We start from the raw sequence: 20,860 nt of genomic DNA, 5'->3' as shown, positions 1-20,860 counted from the left end.
TATAGTTGATTTCGACGACATATGTACTTGAAAGTGATATTTTATGATTTGTTAAACGGGGTGGGGGTGGGGGGGGGGGTTGTATGACAGCCCCCCTTTGTTCTTCATTGAAGAGGCTGAAATTTTGCCGGGGTTGATTTAAGCTAATATAACATCTATGTACCAAATTTCAGCCAAATCGGGCGCCATTTATAATTTTAAGCGGATAATATTCATTTTTTATAGGGGGAGTTTGCATGGGACCCCCCCCCCCCCCTTTGTTCCCCATTGAAATGGCTCAAATTTTGCGAGTATTAGTTTTTAGTAATGAAACGTTTATGCACCAAATTTCAACAAAATCGGGCTACGACTATAATTTTAAGCGAATAATAATCACTTTTTGGAAGGGGGGGTTGTATGGGAGCCCCCCTTTGTTCTTCATTGAGGAGGCTGAAATTTTTCCAGTATTCGTTTAAAGTAATGAAACATCTATGTACCAAATTTCAGCCAAATCGGGCGTCATTTAAAATTTTAAGCGGATAATATTCATTTTTTGAAGAGGGGGTTTGCATGGGAGCCCCCCTTTGTTCCCCATTGAGATGGCTCAAATTTTGCGAGTATTAGTTTTTAGTAATGAAACGTTTATGCACCAAATTTCAACAAAATCGGGCTACGACTATAATTTTAAGCGAATAATATTCACTTTTTGGAGGGGGGGTTGTATGGGAGCCCCCCTTTGTTCTTCATTGAGGAGGCTGAAATTTTGCCAGTATTTGTTTAAAGTAATGAAACATTTATGTACCAAGTTTCAGCTTAATCAGGCATCATTTGTATTTTTAAATGAATATTCGCGAATTGGGGTTGTATGGGAGCCCCCCTTTTGGGGGGCTCTAAAAAAAAACAAAAATCAAACGCCTAAATCCGAGACCATTATGCACCTATGTACCAAGTTTGATGCAAATCGGTTCAGTGGAAACCCCATTGAAGCGCGCGCATAGGCACATATATATATATATATATACATACAAACATTCATTTTTATTTATAAGATATGTAGGTCTGTTAATGGCTATCCAAATTTCAAACGATGACCAATTTGTCTGAACATGTTTTAATTAATCTGTTTGTAAAAAGCCAAACCCTTCTGCCCCCTTCGAGGATGAAAAAAGTAGGGGGTCTTCCATATATTCCCTTGCACAGTAATTGAAAATCGTTGAAAATACAAATGACATCTGATTTGATCAAAACATTGCGTATGCGTTATTTAAAACTCTGTATGCAATATGTGATGAAGTAAAAGTTTCCCGGTTTGGTATATCTTTTCTTAACAAAATATCACTTTGAAGTGCATATGTCGTCGAAATCAACTAAAATTTTATCACTTAATATAAAGACTTTCAAAATTTCAGTTCTAAAAGCGGATAACCAAATGGTTGTCCCTCTCCCTCTACCAAACACAGAAAAATTATTGAAAAATACACATGGCTTCCAATTCGATTGAAACACGGTACAAATGCTTCTTCCTATTCATAGTGCGACGAAGATTCATTTACGCCAGTGAGAATCAAAGGGAGGTTTCCAAAGAACCTCCTGTCTGTATTACCAAGATAATAATTCGGTCGTAGCAATTAAGCTTGGTCCGGATGATTTTAGGTGAGGATGATTCTGTTTACACAAAATTTTAAAAACAAGAGCTCCCATACGAGCTCTTCCTATTAGAGTATTGGAAAATATGTATACATATATATAAAAGATACGCGAAAATGATTCGAGTGGTGAAAATTATCTGTGTGTGAAACATTAGCGTCTTTCAAAGTGCAGTATTTTACCTAGTGTGGACAATTGAAAAACCTTTAGTGGCAGCGGTTATATAAAAAGTGCTATCAAGTGGCCGACACCATGTCGAAACCACCTCCCATAAGAGGGATCTTCCTTCCTTCTACAACCCAAAGATCTAGACCAGTCCCTCACTGGATGGACAATGGCGAAAATGGCGATTTGTTATTCCTCGTGCTAAGTGCTAGTGAAAACAGGACCTTACCTTCAAACCCGTTCATCATCGGCAAATCATTAGAAGACGCACCACGCACTTGAAGCACCACGATCCAAGGAAACTCATTAGACAATGGCAGTAAGTTCCTCTTAAAAACCCGCTCCCAAGCCCACTTCCAAAAACTACAGAAACTGACGAAACTCATCGACAATACGCCCATCACTATTGACCCGCACTCCACCCTTAATTCCGTACAATGTGTAATCATGTCAGCCGACCTAAAAAACCTCTCAGACGAAGAAATCCTAGCAAACCATAAGGACCAAAACGTTATCAGCGTTCATCGTTTCACCCGTAGGGTAAACGAGGAAATCATCCCCACCAACTCTTTTCTACTCCGCATCACCCTGACCCAAATTCCTGCATGCATTCGTCTTGGAGCTTTAATCATAAAACCACGCCCCTACTACCCAAAACCGATGATCTGCCTAAACTGTGCCCGTTTTGGTCACACCAAACTCCGCTGCAAAACCCCAGCCATCTGCAGGAACTGCTTCGCACCCAAACACGGTGACTGCTCAGCTTCTACCAGATGCCAAAACTGTAACGAAAGCCATAGCCCCTTCGACAAATCCTTCCCTGCCGTCACGAAAGAACAAGAAGTTCTTAAATACAAAACCGACCATCACTGCTCCTATGTCGAAGTCCGCGAGCTATCGAAAAAACTTTTCAAACCTGTTCAACAAAGATTGTCATGCGCCCAAACCACATCCAACACACAAAAACAAGACACTACAATACAAAACAACTACAAAGACGAACTAATCAAAGAACTCAAAGAACAAAACCAAAACTACATGATCGAAATGACACACATAGTTTACGCCATCAATACCATCAATGAGCAAATTTCTAAGCAAATTGAAGCCATCGCACACCTAATGAAAAACAGCAAAAAGACCTCCACGTCAGACAAGACGTCGGAAAAATCCTCCGATTTGGAGAACTGCTCCTCCGATTCGGAGAGCACCGTGTCCTCTAACAGGACACAAACTAAACGTCCCTTGAAAAAGGACACCTCTTTGGAAGAGGAAACCCGCCTCCCTAAGAAAATTAACCAAAATCCCTCTCCTCCTCCCACACCTCTACCTACTCCTTCTCGATCCCCTCCACAAACCACCCCTAGCATAACTCCTAAACCCCAGCCCGAACCCAATAAAAGAAAAACCAAAAAACGATACTCATAATGACCAACACAAATCCAACTACCAACCTGGCCCAACCCCAACACCGACCGAACACTACATTCCCCCATTCTTCTAACCAAATGGCTCAACACAACAACAATATTCTAGCCATATCTTGGAACATTCGCAGCTTCAATAAGAACGCTGACGAATTAAAAATCCTCATCTCAAGACACAACCATGGATTGTACTTCCATAAGGGCTCTGGTGGCCCAAATTCTTCACTCACTACATACCGCAGCCGGATTGCCGCTTCTTTCAACTCGCGATCAGCCCCGACAAAGTTAGTCCCTCGGTCGCTAAATATTTCGATGGGTACTCCACGACGCGCCATAAAGTTGCTTATTGCCATAATGCAGTCGATTGTGGAGAGTGATCGTACAACATCGAGGTGGATAGCTCGGATGGTTAGACATGTAAACGAAACCCAAACCCAAGCCCCAACGCTTCTCTGACTTACGTCCGTTTACGACTATCATCGGGCCAACACAATCAATGCAAGTATATGAGAACGGTTTCGAAAAGGCTGATAAACGACTGAGTCGAAGCTTGCTCATCTGAGGCGGAGTGGGCTTTGACTTCCGCAGCATGCACAGCTTACACTCCCTGGACACAACGTCAGACACAAAAACAAACTCATCAAATACAACCACCAGACAATCCCAAATACCTGCACTCCCAACGTACTTGGAATTACTCTCGACCATAGACTTTCCTTCCGCTCCCACTCCTCACGGGTCAAAAAAGAAACTAGAAACCGTCTCAACGTCATCAAGATGCTAGGGGCCGGAGGGGCCCGAGCATCCCGCACATCACTCTTCAGAATCATCAACAGCTGGCTGCTACCAAAACTTCTCTACGGCATCGAAATAGTCTCCAGGGAACGAGATCACTTCGAAAAGATCACAACTCCAATATATCACACCGCAGTAAAATATAGCACCGGAGCCTTTACAACAAGTCCATCCAATTCCTTCTTATGCGAAGGAGGACTACTACCACTCCGTCACATCATCACCTTCCGACTCATCGCTGCAGCAACAAGATCCATAGAAAAACGCATAGCCTCTAAAGCCTTAGTCACCCGCGCCAAAAACAACTTTCACAACGCCACGCAACTCCATCTACCTCCAGTCACCAAACTCATCCGACTTGGAGACCGTCCCTGGCACCATCCCCAGCCCACCATAGACTGGCATCTCAAGCACCGGGTTCGCGCCGGTAGCAACAGCATATTTATCCAACAACAATACCACGAACTCGTACAGTCCAAATATTTAAACCACCACCACATCTTCACCGACGGATCAGTCCTCAACGAAGCTGCCGGTATTGGAATCTACTCCACCAACGATAGAAGCGCCATCAAGCTACCAGACCACACATCCATCTTCACAGCTGAAGCAATAGCCATGACAATAGCCGCAGAGGAAGGAATTAGTTCCGACCAACCTAACATCATCTTCACTGATAGTGCAAGCGTACTGTCAGCGCTACAAAAAACTTCCGGGATCCATACATCCAATTCCTCGAGCATCTATCCAACTCATCACCAATAGTTTTCTGCTGGATACCCGGACATTCCAACATCCGCGGAAATGAAACAGCCGACCAACTAGCCAACGAAGGAAGACTCCACACCCCAGCCACGAACAAAGCACTCACCCGTCGCGACATCATCACCTGGAGCTACAAAGAAATTAGCAATAGCTGGAACAATAGCTGGATTAACAACTACAGACCTTTCCTACGTTGCATCAAAAACTCAACAGCTGAATGGCAGGACACACTATCACCCAGAGACCAACAAGTCCTCTCCAGACTCCGCATCGGCCACACCAAGCTCACCCACGCTTACATCCTGGAAAAATCACAACCACCACTCTGCACCTTCTCCGGTGTGGACATCACAGTCCGTCACCTCCACACTGACTGCTACGACTACACCAACGAACGTAAAAACTGCAACCTGAACTCCGATATCGATAAAACTCTTTCAAACGGTTCACTCCAACAAAAAAAAACTACTGAATTTCTTGAGAATCAACGGCCTTTACAACAAGATATAAATCAGACAACATCTCCGAGTTAAACTACATTCTATAGTACAGAGGCGAATGAAGCTCAGGCTCAAAGTCTCTATAAAAATAACCAACCAACCAACCAACCAACCAACCATTTGGAACTCACAATGGAACTCAAGGAAATAGCATTGCACTTGGAACCAAATACCTCCTTAAGACTCGTTCCCTCCACAACTTCCAAAAACTCCAGACAATAGTAAAACTAATTGATAACACCCCAGTATCCATTACACCTCACCCAACTTTGAACACAATTCAGTGTGTGATAAGTTCCAAAAACTTGGCAAATTTGTCGGACGAGGAAATCGCCGACAATATAAAAGAACAAAAAGTCGTTGCTGTTCGACGTTTCACCAGAAGAATCAACAATGAATTTGTCCCAACCCACTCTTTCCTTCTCCGGGGATCGTCCCCGAAAACTCTTGAATATATTCGCCTCGGACCACTCGTGGTCCAACCAAGCAATATATTCCAAAACCCATGGTCTGCCTGAACTGTGGTAAGTTCGGGCACACCAAGCTACGATGCAAAACCCAAACCATATGCAGAGTCTGCAGTGCCCTGGCCCACAGGGATTGTACAGCTCAGTTCAAGTGCCTGAACTCCGCTGGTCCACACAGCACTTTTGACAAGGGATGTCCTCTGTTCACTAAGGAACAGGATATGCTAATTTACAAACCAAATAACAACTGCTCCTACACAGAAGCCCGCCTAGCAATAAAAAGAACAACCCCGACACTCACCCCAGCTCAACGACTAACATACGCACAGATGACGTCAAATATAAACCAACACGCGACAGAAGACTTAACAAAGAACAAACAAATACAAGAATTAACAAATCAAAACAGAAACCTAATAGAACAACTAACAAAAATGAACAATGAAATCTCAGAACTGCGAAAGCAAATTACAAAATTACTGAAAAACAGCAATAAAAAACCTAATAACAAATCCGACTCATCTTCCGGTTTAGAGTCTTCCAACTTCGAATCGGACAACACAGTGACCTATGACAGCCAGAACGCCCTCTAAACATGGGCAACAATTCCTCGGAAGAGGAAGAGACCAACCTCCCTAAAAACATCAACAAAAATCGGTCAACTACTCCCACCTCTTCCTTAAAAATCCTACCCACCCCCAATACTCCCACCTCCTCCATTATCCTCCATACCCCCAAAACCCCATCCACCCCTTCTCCCCTAAAAAACCGGGAACCAACATCCCCTAACATTTAGGAAGAACATCCCCTAAAAGGTAATTCCACCTAAGAAACAACAGTTCCCGCACCAACCCTTACCGCTCACCCAAACAACCACAAACCACAAACAGCCCACCACTACACACAACTACACCAATGGATTCAATCAACACAACCAATATCTTGGCTTTGTGCTGGAACATCCGCAGTTTAAGAAAAAAAACCTGGACGAATTCAAAATACTTATACAAAAACACAACCCTACTAACACACCCTTTAAACAAATACACGTGGTACACTAATATCAATCCTATAATTCCACAGCATAGCGGCTGTTTAGGCACCCATAAAACAATTCCAACTAAGCCATTCAACCTTTCCTCCAACATTCCTGCCGTCGCCATCACAACCTCTTTTCCAAATAAGCTTACCTTAGTATTTACCTACCTAACCAATCAAACCAACCACCCTACCACGCTTAATGACTTCGAATCCCTTCTTAGCCAGCTTCCGCATTCCACCATCATCCTAGGTGACCTCAACGCCAAGCACACCTCTTGGGGTAGCCCAACTTCCAATCCGTACGGCAACTACATAGTTCCTCTCCTCGACACCCTTTCAATTTCCGTAGTAACAAACAATAATCCTACTCGTATCTGTCCCAATAAAGGAACCGGCTCCACCATAGATCACTGCATCACATCTTCCTCCATAGTATCTCAATATCAAATGCAAGTGGATAGTGACACCAGTGGCAGTGACCACTATCCACTTTACATTTCTCACAACCAATGTCCCAGTCCCCGCCCCAGATGAAAATACGAAGAAGCAGATTTGTGGAATACCAACACATCGACCTCTCCGTATCTACAGATCCTCACCCCAACCTACAAACATTATCCAATATTATCCTACACTCAGCCAAATCCTGCATCTCCATCTCCAAAGCGCAAAAAGGCAATATATGGGTTCCCTGGTGGAACGAATCTGTTGCCAAAGCAATAAAAGCACATAGAAACGCTCTCCGGCGTCTCCGGAGAGCCAGCAAAATCCCCAATAACCTATTCCTCCCAACATTCTCCCAACAATACCAAGAAGCCAATTGTCTTGCTAGAAAAGGGATTAAAACTGCAAAGGAAAACTGCTGGGCACAGTTTGAAGAAGACATATCTCCTGCAGCCACAAGCTAAGACATTTGGCAGAAGGTATCAATCCTCACCGGTAAAACAAAATCCTCCAACACAATCTTCCTAAAAGCCCCCGATGACTCCCTTATACCTCAAAGCGAAATACCAGAGAACTTCGCGAAACATTTCGCAGAGGTCTCAGCCACTAGCAGCTTCACTACCCGCTTCCAAACCTATAAAAATAGAACCAAATTCATCCTTCTAGTCTTCCCTGAGGCATCTACCACAAATACAACGAGATGTTCTCCATTGATGAGTTGACTTGGGATAGAGAATATCGGGTACCCGATCCTACAAAATCTCCCTCTGGAAGGTCAAAAAGCGCTCCTACACTCCTACAATAGTATATGGTCTACCAGAAAATTTCCGGAAGACTGGAAAATCAGCCTGACAATCCCTATTCCAAAAACCAAATAAATCTCCTAACGATGTGAACAATTACCGACCAATATCAATCGAATCGAATGGTCAATCGGCGACTAGTTCAGGTACTTGATGAAAAGAACCTACTGAGCCCGGGCCAGCATGGTTTACGGGGAGGAAGAAGTACGGAAACATACTTCGCCTCCCTTGGTGACCTGTTTAAGCGGGCTCAAACGGGCAACCAACACGTGGACTGTGCCATTATAGACCTGTCCAAAGCGTTCGATAGAACGTAGAGGCAGGTTATTCTGGGGCAACTCTGCAGATGGAGCTTCGGAGGTCGCTTGATATCCTTTACCAGGGGCTTCTTGTCCGACCGCAGGTTCAGGGTTACCACTGGTGACACCACGTCAAAAGACCACACTCTGGAAAATGGAGTTCCCCAAGGGGCAATTCTATCACCTACCCTGTTCCCGATCAGCATAGAAACTCTTTTAGCTCTCTCCCCACTTCCATCTCAGCATATGTCTTTGCTGATGATATAATTCTTGTATTCTCTTCCCACTCTGAGAAAAAGGCCAAACAGCAACTACAACAAGGTCTACTTAAGCTCCAGCAAGGGTCCCGCTGGACTGGGTACGACATATCACACACTACAACACTACAACATCAAAGACACTACACATATGCAATAGACCTAAACACCGACACAAACAGACTCCGCTTCTTTTCAATAAATCCCCCATCCCAAAACTCAACAAAACCAACATCCTCGGTGTAATCCTTGACTCCCGTCTTTCCTTCCTCCCACATTCCAAAAGAGTCAAAAAAGAGGCTTTATCCCGAGTCAATCTATTCCGCATGCTCGGTGCAGGGAAACATAGAGCTAACAGATCCTGCCCATTTAAAATTATCGATGCTTGGCTTTTACCAAAACTGCTATACGGGATAGAGATAGTCTCCAAGCAAAGCGAGACCCTGGAAAACGCTATAAGCCCGATTTACCACTCAGCAGCTAAATTCGCTACAGTGGCATTTGTCACGAGCCCTAACACATCAACTCATGTGAGAGTGATCGCCTGCCGATACAACACCTTGTCACCAAAAGATTAGTAGCTGCGGCTTGCCGTATAATAGAAAAAGGCGAAACTGAAAACTCCATAATCAACAGAGCCAACATAAGTCTAGAAATACTCACCCACAGACCGGATATCTCAAAACTCATCCGCACCACCTCTCGTCCATGGGACCTTCCACCGATCCACATAAAGTGGCACTTCAGAGACAACTTCAACAAGCAACAGAGGAAAATTGAAACCAGCCTGCTATTCACCAAATACGCTAAAGATACTACCAACACCACCACTACATACACACAGACGGTTCTGCTCAAAACAACTCTGCAGGGTGTGGAATCTATTCCAAATCCGATAAAATATCCATCAAGCTACCAGAACACACATCATCCTTCTCTGCTGAAGCCATATCCATTATTATAGCAATAGAAGACTGCCTACGTTCCGACAAACCATCTGTCATTTTCACCGATAGTGCCAGCGTACTCTCTGCCTTAGAACACGGTAACTCCAGAGACGCCAATATACAAAAGCTCCAGCAACTTGTACAAGAATCCACAGTATTTTTCTGCTGAATACCGGGCCATGCAAAAATTCGGGGGAACGAAAAAGCAGACCGTTTAGCCATCAAAGGTAAAAATAACACACACTCAAATCAAGACCCAATAACCGGGAAAGACCTACAAATTGCAATCAACCAATCAATAGCCCAAAGCTGGGAATCAACCTGGTCCAACCTAGAATAACTACTCCCAGAAAAGTCAAAAACACAACAACACTTTGGCCAGACACCTCAAACAACAATGATCAAAAAATTCTATCCCGCCTACGCATCGTTCACACACGGCTTACACACACTCACATTCCGGATAGAGTTCCACCATCTTCTCGTCAGTCATGTCATGAGTACACAAGACATTGTACTTCCTGCCATCTAGACCCACAACTGCGTAAAATATTATCTCCAAATAAGGCAAGCGAAGCGAAACATCTAAAATTTTTGCGAATCTCTAACCTTAAACAGCAGATATAACCACCACACAGCCGTAAAGCCTAAATATAACGGAACTCACGAGACCTTAGAGGCGAATGTGGCCACGCTAGCTCAAAGTCTCTTATGAAAATAATAATTAAAAAAATTTGGGCAGGAGGAGTCGAGTGAGATCAGCGAAGCTGTACGCATTGCTCTACTACACCTTCTAGTAAATCGACCACATCGTGTTCCGTTCGGTTTTAAAATCGCGCAACTAAACGAATTGATTATAATAATGTTTGTGTAGGCTCCTCTATGGGGCGTAAGAAGAAGAAACTGACAAAGAAAGAGGTAGTGTCTTCGGATGCTGCCTCAAACTCTTCGCAAGTGCGTACGCACATTACTCCCGAGGTTGTTGACCTCGTCCTCGATGCTTTGCATCATCGCCCCGAGGCGTTGAGCCCCGTCGCTACTGCAACTGCTCTACCAGTTGCCAGCGGAATCAAACGCCGTCGTGCGAGCTCCAGCAACTCCAGCTCAGACAGCGACACGTGCGTCCCATGTTCATCGGGGATGATGAACACGGCATCCGACTCGGATGCAACGGAGGGTAACGACGATGAGTTTATGGTGGTAAACTCACGACGTAAGCCCCCGACAACCACATCACCGACTCCAGCTCCAGTATCCATCCCTGTTGCTGCAAAGGCTGTCCCAGTTGGCGCCTCCTCCTCCTCGGCTCGTAAAATACCGCCGATATACGTCAAATCCCTATCTATATCTATAATCCCTATCTATAAATATAATATAATCCCTATCTATAAATATTATCTATAACCGAATGACTTGGGCTAATAGGGTCAACAAGGCCAATTATAAAACGAGGTGCCTTCTTTTTGGCTTGGAGTCGCTCGAGCACAGAAGAAAAATGGCCAAATGTTTGTTTGTTTTTAAACTATTGAACGGCAACATCGATGCTCCCGCCATCTTAAGTAAGATAAATTACACGGCTTCTAGCAGGTCGTTGAGACCCAGACAGTTGCTGGCGGTTGACTTCCGGCGTAGAGAGTACGGCACCATTGACCCGATGGTTCAAATAGCTAGGGAATTTAACGAGATGTGCCATGTGATCGACTTTAATCATTCAATGTTCAGTGTTAAAATGCGTCTACGTGCCCTTTACGGCTTGTGATTTATGTGCTTATTTATTTGCGTTTGTTTACTTTGCATCATGTCTGTTATGCGTTATCTTGTTAAGTCTAGTTTGATTGTTCTGTCTTGTAGGCCACTCGAGCCAGAAGATTTAATAAATAAATAAATCCCCACCGTACTCGCAGCTCCGTGGCGAGCTCAACCGGAACATCGGCGGCGGTTTTGGCATGGCGATGCGCGGTATTGATGTGCGTATCACCACCAAGAAGATCGAGGTACACCGGTCTATCCAGCAGCACCTCGACTGCATAAAAGCCGAATATTTCTCCCATACCCTCGTAGGGGATAAACCCTTCAAGGTTGTCCTCTGTGGTTTGCCACGGGACTGCGAAGAAGAAATTGTTAAAGAAATGAAAGCGGTGCACCAGCTGGAGGTCACCGCGGTTCACCGTATTTGCCGCCCCGGAGAGGACCAGAACAAGCACCACAGTGTGCTCTACATGGTGCTGTTGAATGAGGGCGCCACCAGGATCCTACAGCTGCAAACCATCCGCAAGCTGTGTGACCTTCTAGTTCAAATTGCAAGCTCCCTTTGCAGTGTGCAAACTGCACAAAGGAGTACAACGAAAGCGTTTGCGTGGCTGTTCCACCGGAGGCTCCAAAGTGCAGCAATTGTGGTCAAAACCACAAGGCCACGGACCCAGCGTGCATCATCAGGGTCCGCACACTACAACAACGGGTGCAGCCACCGGCTGCAGTAGCCCATTTCGCCCGTCCTCCACCACCACCAATAACGTCGGCAGCATTCTTTCCTGCACTTGCCCCTCGACCGAATCCTGCGGTATCACCTCCTGCTGAGGTACCAAAACCACGATTCACGGCCAACTCTAGGCTTGTAGCTGCTGCTGCTTGCCCAGATGTTGTCGCTTTACCAAATCCCCAAGCATGTTCCCTCTATGCCTGTCAGTGCCAAGCCCTTCGCGGCTGTGGTGAAATCGCCGGCGCTACCTGTAGCCCCAACTCCACCCGCACCTTCAGTGGATGACGTTTTCTACACCGAGGCGCTGACGCTGCTAAACAATACGCTATTCAAAATCCACTCTCAGATGGTTGCCCTTCTGAGGTCCTGCAGTTCCCGAGCTGACCAGCTCGCTGCCATCACGGAGTTTGCAAATCGCTATGGCTAGTAAACCCCTCGTCATCGCCACCTGGAACGCCCGATCGCTTCGTGGCAGAAATCTGCAGCTTGCTGATTTCCTCAACAGGTTGCGCATTGATGTGGTCCTGATCACCGAAACGCGCTTAAAGCAGGTGGAAAACCTGTCCATCGCTGGGTTCCAACTGCTGCGTCTGGACAGGACTAGTTCCAGCTCACGGGGTGGAGAGGTTGCCATAGCTATCCACCATGGCATCCGCTATTCCCCTGCCCAGTATCAGAAGACCACTGTCATCGAGGCGATCGGAGCTGAGATTCACTCTGCGGATGCATACCTGCGAGTCGTCGCTGCCTACTGTCCCAACCAATGCTGCCTATCGGATGGACGAGCTGCTGCCTTCAAGCGGTACCTTACCTTTCTCCTGAGGACCAATGCTCGGTTGCTGCTTGGTGGCGACCTCAATGCCAGGCACCGAGCTTGGAACAACCTCAGAGAGAACGGTAATGGCCGGCTTCTCTTCGGCCACGCCCAGCATGTATGTGGTCAAGATCATTAGCAGTTATTTGGAGGACAGAACATTCAGAGTAGCCCTTGGCTCGACCCTGTCTGTTCCCCTTGAAATTCCAGCGGGCGTACCCCAGGGTAGCTTGCTGGGCCCGCTGTTATACATTCTGTATACTGCGGATATTCCTCCTTTACCAGTGGATGGTTAGTTGTTCCTGTACGCAGACGACACTGCTATTGCGGTTAAAGGAATGACATTGAGTGAGTTGAGAAACAAGGCACAACGTTGCCTAAATATTTTCCTCAACTAGCAACAACTTGGAAAATCAAAATAAATTTCTCCAAAACTCAGGCTATAATTTTTCCACATAGCCACTGTAGATCACTTCGCCCGTCCACGTGCAGTCGGGTTGTCCTAGAACAAACACGGAGTGACTGGTTGCCGACCATCAAATATCTCGGACTCGAGTTTGACCAGCGGATGCTTTTTCACGCCCACGTGAAAACAGTCTTGACGAGAAGCTTCATCCTCCTCACAAGACTTTATCTATCGAAGCGGCTTGTCTCTCGAAGATCAAAACTCTCCTTTATAAACAAGATGGCGGTTTTTAGGCAAATCTTCCTCCCCTTTCTCCTATACGCATCACCAGTGTGGGGGTCTTGTGCGGAATCACATCGCTCACGTCTGCAAGTCTGCATCAACCGTTGGTTGATAATGATTGCAGACGTGACGAGGTATACCAGAAATAGGGATCTCTATTTCCAGACCGGTGTTAAATCCCTGAACAAGATCCTTCAGTTAACCTCTCAGAAGTTGGCAGCAAACTGCGCCAACTTAAGCCATCCCGAAATTCAAGATGACATCTCTCTATCCTTCTTTGGATCGTAGTTAGTATGGAAGCTGTATATGGTAGGTTAGCAGTTAGGGTTACTTACTTTGCTTACTTATCAGGCGCTACAACCACTTGGCGGTCTTGGCCTGCTCCAGGAGAAACCGGAACCGCTCGCGGTCGAGCGCCGTCGTCTGCCAATCGTTGATCCCGGCCTTTTTGGCGGACGCATCCACGCCATCACTCCATCTCAGTTTGGACTGATAAAAGGACTTTACGGGCTGGGTCGTCCGGTGCCATTCTAATGACATGACCAGCCCACCGGAGCCTGGCGAGTCTAATTCGCTGCACGACAGTGAGGCTATCGTACAGTTCGTAGAGCTCGTCATTGTATCGGCTCCTCCATTGTCCTTCCACACATACGGGGCCAAAAATCCTTCTGAGCATCTTCCTCTCGAACGCGGCTAAGAGGGTTTCGTCAGCTTTGGACAAGGTCCATGTCTCAGAGGCGTATGTGAGTACTGGAACTATGAGTGTTTTATATAGTTCCAGCTGCAGCCGTCGCGACAGGTATTTTGAGTGGAGAAGTTTCCTCAGGCTGTAGTATGACCGGTTGGCTGCCAGCACCCTTGCGCGAGTTATCATCCGTCGTCACGTATCTTCTATTTTTACAATATCTACCTAAAGGAAAGGCCTGAGACGAATAAGCAACCACTTACCTGCTCAGCAACATCATAAAAGCTATTCACCAATTATATGATCACCTGTACACTTGCACCTGAATAAACATATGCATCCGCCAACCAGTACTGGAATTCTCAGACAAACCGCCAAAACTTAGGGTATTCCAGACCGCCATAAATCAAACAACCAATATATAAAGCATATTTAAAGATAAAAATGTAGAACTCCAAGCAGAACACACGTACCTTGGAAAAGTGCGCGTTCTTTACCTTTCACGTCGTGTAGTGCGTTGTGAAGTGTTTGGAAGTGCGTGTGGGGTTTTTCCCAAAATTGGTCTCTTCGGAGCCATCAACAATTTAAGTAGCTAGTGTGGGTTTATCCCAAAAACGGCCTTTTTTAAGGCTTCGCCATCATCATGAGCTGGCGGATGGTCAGCTCGAAATCCGGGTGCTGCGCCTCTCGTAAGAGGCGCCTGGCCCTCGCAGCCCGCGAGGCTGCAAACGCCCCTCCGTCGGCCAACGACGTCCAAGGAGATCCCGGTGTATCTTCCGCAAGCAGAAGCTTCGGCTTCACCCACGGCGGGGTTACTTCAACCCCGCCATGAAAAGATCCCTCCCATCATGGTGTGGGATCTGTCCGAGGAGCACTTTAGCTCGCTATGTGCCATCCTCAAGGCGGGCCATGTTTCCGCCACCTTTACCTTCCTTGCGCGTAACTTCTGCAGGATTGTTTGCAGTTTCCGCAAGGACCATGAAGCGATTAAGGGTAACCTTATCGCTTTGAACCGGGAGTTTTACTCCCATGATTTTCAAGGGGACAAACCTTATCAGGTTGTCCTTAAGGGTCTGCGGTATGGGTCTTCGGACCATGTCGTGGCCCTCTTGGAGGAAAAGGAGCTTGCCCCCACTGCGGTCCGCGAGCTCCCAATAGGAGCATCTATTAAGATCTCCTCGAAAACTTTTGTGGTGTCCTTCCCCAAAGGAACCACAACCTTGGGACAGGTGCGTGAGATCACGCACCTGAACTACACCCTAGTTTGGTGAGAGAAATACTCCCCCAAACGAGGTGACTGTACGCAGTGTGGTAACTGCCTACTTTTTGGCCATGGTGCAAAGATGTGCAACATGGCCGCCCGCTGCACAAAGTGCGGGGGTAAACATCTAGCTCGGCAGTGTGCTGTCGAGCTAGACAACAAGCGCAGGTGCGCTAATTGCCTGGGCGAACACAGTCCTTTCAACAAGAACTGTGCTGCCCGCATTGCGTTTCTAATGAAACAAAAACGCAATGCCAATGCCACTCTACCTTTTAAGAAGGTAGAAGTTGCCGAGAAGGCAAAGCTCATACCGGCTCCAGTTCCGGAGAACTCTGCCTGGGAGAAGACCCTCCCATGGCCGCTACTACAGCAGCCAAAAGCCACCCCCCCTAACACTAACGCTCCCGTTTGTGCTTGCCAGGGGTGCCCAACTAGCAAGCCGGCAACTTCATGCCCCCGGTCCAGCAGCAACCGCCGCAGGACGCCATGACGGCCAGCAAAAAGAAGCGTGAACGACGCAAGAAGAAGAAAGCATCGTCACCGCTTCCACCTCAGCAGCAGCAACAGCAGCAGGACATCCCGGAAACGGCCGCTCACTGCAGTGAATCGGCCCCGAAGACGTCCAGCCGCCAACCTGCGCAGGACAAGCTGAACAAGCTGCGTGCCATCCTGAGCGAGCAGCAAAACACAGAAGAGGCGGAACTTGAGAGCCAGTTTGGCGAAGTAATCCGCCTCTGGCTAGAGTTCAAACGGGTGGTGAAGGTCCTCCCGAAAGACCAGGTACTAACGCACATGGTTTCCTTTATTATCCGCAGTGACCCTTAAGTGTGCTACGTGGAACTCCTGCTCCGTCCTCCAAAAGAAGATGGAGCTCGTCGATTTTCTCAGGTCCGAGAAAATCCATCTGATGGCCATCACCGAGACGCATCTGCAGCCGGATCGTGCCTTCAGTCTACCTGATCACGCTGTGGTCCGCCTCGACCGACAGGAAAGTAGAAAAGGTGGCGTTGCCATCGCTATCCGCCGGGACATTAACTTCCGTATTCTTTCTCTTCCAGGTACGGAAATAGTGGAAGCAGCCGGAGTCGAGATAACCTCCTCCCGTGGCAGCTTCCGCTTTTACGCTGCGTACTGCCCCAGACAGGCCCGGGAAGCTGATGGATCCGTCGAGAAGCTGCGGCATGATCTCCGGAAACTGACGAGCGCACCGGGACGTTTCACCGCTGCTGGAGACTTCAACGCGAGACACCAGACCTGGGGCAACGCCGTAGCCAACAAGAACGGGATGCTACTGTTTGAAGATGCGCAAGCAGGCTTCTACACAGTTCTGCACCCGTTTCAACCAACCTTCATCAGAGGAAGAAGCTACTCCACACTGTACATTTTGCTCTCCAACATGGATAACATCGAGACACCAGTCACCCTGACGGCCCTACCTTCGGACCACATGCCAGTGGTCATGGACATCCAGGACTTCGCGACGCAAGCCAGGAGGCAGCAGCTTAACTACCGAGCGGCCAACTGGAACATCTTCAAGCGGATCGTCAGTGACAACCTCGACACGGGAGCACCCCTTACGACGATGGAGGACAACGACGCATCCATCACTAGCCTCGTAAGCAGCTTAAAGGTAGCCGAGAATAGCTCGGTACCCAGGGTAGCTATAAAAACCAGGTTAGTAGAGATAGACGAGGAAACGAAACGCCTCATAAAGTTGCAAAACTTCATGAGGCGTCGCTTCCAGCGATCAGGAGATAGGGCCCAATACCAGGCGTTTAGGCGCCTCGGTAAGGTAGTTAGGGACAGATTGAATCAAGCTAGGAATGATCACTTTTCGAAGGAGATCAGTTCCATGCACAAAAACTCTCGCCCTTTATGGCGAGTAGCTAAAGTGCTGAAGAATAGGCCTAGGCCTATTCCCCCCCTGGGTGAAGCCCCAAATAGGAGCTGCACCCCTGTTGAAAAGGTTCAGCTATTCGCTGAACATTTTGCTCACTCTCATCGAGTGAGCGACACGATGCCTAGTCCACACGACGCCGTTGTTAGCAACAGCATCCGTGAACTAGCATCGGCTCCTTATTTTCTCCCTGACACTGACCGGACCTCCTTGGGCGAGGTCCAGGCACTCATAAAGTACAATGTCGGATTTAAAGCTCCTGGGCCTGACAACATTTTTAACTTGATGTTAAAACATGTTGGCCATAGAGCTATGAGCTTTTTAACCAGCATCTTTAACAGATGTCTGGAACTGGGATATTTTCCTTTACAATGGAAACTTGCAAAAGTCGTTCCAATACGGAAACTAGGGAAGGATCCTTCCCTAGTCTCAAGCTACCGTCCGATCTCCCTCTTGCCTGCCATAAGCAAGATTTTTGAGAGGGTGATTCACACTCGGATGGAGGCCCACTGCTCCGACAACAACACGTTGACGGAGGTGCAGTTTGGTTTTAGAAGAGGACACTCTACAGCTCACCAGCTGCAGCGTGTCCTGAATGTCATTAATGACGCAAAGCTGTGTGGAAAGTCTACTGCGATGGCCCTTCTGGACATCGAAAAGGCTTTCGACAATGTGTGGCACGATGGCTTATTGCATAAGCTTCGTGCCCAACAATTTACGACGTACTTGGTGAGAATCATTCAGAGCTATCTGAGTTCTCGTACGTCGGTTGTACACATAGGGGGGACAATGTCCGCCCCCTATGCCAACTGTGCAGGCGTTCCACAGGGGAGTGTCCTAGGACCACTCCTTTACAATTGTTTTACGTCGGATGTTCCCGACATGGACAATCATACGCAGCTGTCGTTGTATGCAGACGACACTGCCATTTTGTACTCCTCTCGTAATCTGGAGTTTCTTCAAGGAGGACTTCAGAGAGGTTTGGATAAATATATCCAATACCTCAACGATTGGAGGATAAGAGTCAATTTTGCAAAGACTCAAGTGATGGTGGTCCCCTACAAACGTCGGATGCTTATGGCTTCCATCGTGCGTAAGGTTGAACCTATCACCTTGCAAAACTGTGAAATCCCTTGGTCCACTGATGTGCGCTACCTTGGGGTTTCCATCGATCGAAAGCTTTCTTTCAGGAAGCATGTAGATCACCTTGGCTCCAAAACACTTGGACTCTTGATGAGTTTATATCCACTCATCGCGCGACGCTCGGGACTGTCAAGAGATAATAAACTTATTATCTATCGACAAGTCATCTTGCCGGTGCTGATGTACGGATCCAATGTTTGGAGCAATTGCTCATACAAGGATAGGCTTGTAGTGCAGAGAATTCAGAACAAGTTTCTGAAAATGATTCTCAATTTGCCTACTAGATACCCCACCAGGGACCTGCATCTAGATGCAGGGATCCCTTTGATAAGTGAGCGCATTGAAGCCGATTTCATGCGTCTCCAACTCACCTCCCGGAATTCAACCTCTGCGTTGATCCGGGATCTTTTTTTAAGGTGATTTTTTGATTAGTATATAGCTAGGTTGTAGGTTTTTTACATAGTTTTAAGTTATTTTAAGGTTAAAGTGGGATTCGCCTCGATAGATGGCCATGCGCTATCAACCTCCAGCTTTATGCTGAGAAACAATTTGAAACATGTAGGGACAACTTAGGAAGTTCATGTATGTTTTATAACTAGTTAAATATGTAACGGCTCAGAGCCACTCTCTAGCGTAGACACTCCAAGGAGCAGGGAACCTAGTTAAGTTATCAGCTAAGATGACAATATGTATATTAGCATTTTAAGTGGAATAAACACAACACATTTTAAGCTCTTAAAAAATAAGCAAATGGTTGAGAAATGGTTCACTGTTGCTAGCGCAACGGATAGGTTCAAAATAATGTATGGCATTGTCATGGTTTGTCGAAAGAGAAAAAAAATGACATAAAATAAAAACCAATTCAGAGCGGCTCGACAGAGGAAACCATTGATAAGGCCAAGAAAAAGGGAATTCTAAAACAGGAAAAGGATAATAAAAGACAGACCGCGACGTGTGAAAGCGACTGCGTGAGATGCATAAAATCAACAAGCACGCGGATGCGTGGCTACGCCAAGCAAGGCGCAATGGAATAGCAGGAATGCATAATAGCAGAATAATAGCAATAAGCCGGAATGCATAATAGCAGATATCGTTATCCTAACAAGTAATAGTGGATGTCGTTATCCTAAACAAAGATAGATACATCGAGCAACGCTTAGGACCCACGTCTTAAGCTCGCATACAGCGACAAATTCCCAATACGATACCAACACATACTATTGCAAATACTAGTATATAAGCCAGAATTTCACTTTGAATAAATCAGTGTCGATCTAGAGCTCGAAAAGAAAGGACTTGTCTTTTACTTTAAAGGAAAGAACGGAACTCTCCCCTCGGCTAAGACGGCACTCATCAGGGTACTCTGCCCAAAAACTATCCGAAAGTTCTGCTGAATTCGGAACCCCCCTTCTGCGGCATAGGCTCTCCAAAAGGCGAGGAGCAACTAGCGGGAAGGTAATAGGGATCCAGTGAATTCTGCAGACAATTGATCTAGGGCAGAGAGACCCCTCTTAAAATTGCTACGACCTGAGGGCAGCTTCGAACAGCTGGGCCATACCTTCGCGTGACCCGTTCGGATGCCCCGCTCGTAACAGTTAACGGATTTAGTTTCTGATAAAATTAACACCAAACTGTTTAAGTTTGTTTGTTTGCGTCGATTTCATAAAATGTCTTACTGAATTTATCGATCATTACAGTTAATTGATCTGATGGTGAAATGATATGACATTTGAATTCTGCTGTCTTGAAGATTTCAATTAAGATTGAATGAAAATGTTCTACGTTGCTAGTTGCATTAGATTTTCATGCAGATTGGATTTTAAATCCAAGACCATGCAACAAGCCGATCAAATCGATTGATCTACATGTTGGTTTTAAATCTATTACTTTTGTTTGTGGGCTTCTAAATGACCCCATGTATTCAGTAATAAAAGCCTCGCTATCTGGTTTTGAATTAGGAACGATGTTGTGATATCCATTAAAAGTCCTTGTGAGGATATAAATGTGATTTTAATCCTATGTAATTGTTTCAAAATTGGTTTAACCTTTTACTTTTGTTTGTGAGCTTCTAAATGACCCCATGTATTCAGTAATAGCAGCTTCGCTGTTTGGTTTTGGATTGGGAACGGTGTTGCCATATCCATCAAAAGTCCTTATGACGATATAACTGTGATTTTTATCATTAGCAAATGGTTGAGAAATGGTTCATGGATTTAGTTTCTGATGAAAATAACACCAAACTGTTTAAGTTTGTATGTGTGCGTCGATTTCATAAAATGTCTCACTGATTTTATCGATCATTACAGTTAATTGATCTGATGGTTAAATGATATGACATTTGAATTCTGCTGTTTTGA

Source organism: Anopheles nili, chromosome 2 (assembly GCF_943737925.1).
Source record: "Anopheles nili chromosome 2, idAnoNiliSN_F5_01, whole genome shotgun sequence".
Lineage (NCBI taxonomy): Eukaryota > Metazoa > Arthropoda > Insecta > Diptera > Culicidae > Anopheles > Anopheles nili.
Note: the sequence above shows the minus strand (reverse complement) of the source record.